This window comes from Condylura cristata, unplaced genomic scaffold (genome assembly GCF_000260355.1).
Source record: "Condylura cristata isolate star-nosed mole 26May11 unplaced genomic scaffold, ConCri1.0 scaffold00017, whole genome shotgun sequence".
Classification (NCBI taxonomy): domain Eukaryota; kingdom Metazoa; phylum Chordata; class Mammalia; order Eulipotyphla; family Talpidae; genus Condylura; species Condylura cristata.
The window spans coordinates 41,301,645-41,303,896 of record NW_004567118.1 but is presented as its reverse complement, the minus strand read 5'-3'; positions in this window follow the sequence as shown (position 1 = coordinate 41,303,896).

Genomic DNA, 2,252 nt, shown 5'->3' with positions numbered 1-2,252 from the left:
AATATGAGAAATTGGCCTCCATCTGGAATCTAATCTATTTAAAAAGGAACTTCAACCACTACAAAAATTCAATGCATTGGCATAAATGAAAATCAATGGAATTGATTTTGACAGACTTGCTCCACTGCCTTCAATTCAAAACTCAATTAATTACACATAGTGTTCCAGAACAAGATAATTGCAATGACCAACAGAACTGGAGTTTTGCTTAATTTTGCAAGTCTTGCATTGTTTGATTTCTCAGTGAAATGAAAATAGCTTAATTCCTTATAGTATGAATCTATGCTTATAGTCTTCAAGTGCTAAGAAATCTGTTCTTTCACTGATGTAAAAGAATTTAAATGGATAATTACCAGCACTGGTGATATACCTTTTATTTTCCTCTCCATAATTTACACAATATGCTCATATTGCCCAAAGGGTTTTGGTGTTTTAGGAGTCATCTTCAGAATTTCACATCAGCATCCCAGTGAATCTGAAACGGAAGGGATTGAGGAAGGGATTGAGAAGCAGGTATAGAAAGTATTTTAATCTTTTTGAGGAAAAGTATATGGAAAAGAAAAAAGTTGGAGACTCAGTCTTATCAATTAGTAAACATACTGCAGACACACAGTAGATCAGATGTTTTTGGCATGATATGTATTGTCCATTTTTAATTGTTCTGATTATAACTATTCCAAAATATCTTGAAATATTGGGCATAGCTCCCTGGAAAATGTGATTTTAAGCTATGCACCTCTTGAGTATAAAGCTGGAATGAGTCACAACCCAAATATAATACTTTTTTTTAAGTAAGTACCCATGCACCTCTACTAAGACCAGTCTGTTAAGGTTAGTATGTTAATAAGGGCCAAAGTAGGTTTGATGCAGGGATAAAGAATCTTGGAACTTCAATATTTGGCTATATGAGAATGGCTTTATTCCCTTTCATTTTGTATTTATTAGATGTAGAATTTATTCAATATAGAATTCCTTTCTAGCCGTTTTTTTCTTTCAGCACTTTGAATATGTTACTGCAAGTCTTCTCACCTTTACTAATTCTGATAAGGAATGAACTGCCAATCTTTTTGAGATTCTCTTGTACACTTTGAGTCACTTTGTAACAGGTACAGGTTTCATGGATTCCGCCCCTACTCAAGATGCTGGAACTCCAAATCCCATCAGTACCAAGGAGAAGCACGCTGGAATTGAGGGCGGAGCTGAGCAGCCAGGTTGGGATAAAACCGGACACGTGGGCTCTGGGGGGACCTGGTGGTTTGCAGCTGATCGTTTTGGCACCAATCTGTTACAGGGCACCCCAATGTGAATTGGGTTGCCTGTCTGTGGGTCTTCACCCGTGTGCTTACGATTCAATCGTATTTTGGACACACTCAAATGGTTAAATAATGGATTTATTTATAAGGAGAAAGGTAAAGGAATAACCCAGGGAAAGAGGGAGAGAAACACAGGTTAACTAGGATGTCCTACCAGTTCTGCTGACTTGGACTCCACCGGCACGCTGAAAACCGATTGAGCGCCAAAAACGATCAGCTGCGAACTATCAGGTCGCCCCCAGAGCCCACATGTCCAATTTTATCCCAACCTGGCTGCTCAGCATTGCCCTCACGTCCCGGACGTCCCAGCGTGCTTCTTCTTGGTACTGATGGGATTTGGAGTTCCAGCATCTGGAGTAGGAGCAAAGTCCATGAAACCTGTACCTGTTACAACTTCACTCTTGATGTTTTTAAGATTTGATTGTGATGTGTCTAGGTATGGATTTGTTTTGGAGAGAACTTACAGTGCATTGAATTTGTTTGAGTTGTAGATCAATCTTTTTCATCAAATTTAGAAAAATTAAAACTATTTTTTTCTTCAAATAAATGTTGTACAACTTTCATAACTCCTTTTCTTCTAGAACTAAATTACTTCCATATGGGTATACTGTTCATATTTTATTAATTTTTCTTCTTCTCTTCCTTTTTCTCCCAGGTTGAAATAACAGTGTTTTGCAGCATTACAAATGATTTAGAGGTATGGGACTTCCCTCTTGAGGTATTGTTACCATACCAGACCCAAGGTCCCCATAGACCTCCACCATAGTCCCTTGGATCCCATTCCCATCTTGTCCTCTCTCCTCTTCCAGACCCTCCCATAGACTCAAATCTACAACTGCGGGCCCTTCCCTGGTGGCACAGCGGGTTAAAGCACAGCATTAAGAAGCTAAAGCCACTTCAGCATGAGTTCGATTCCCACCCCAGAGGTGACCCACATGG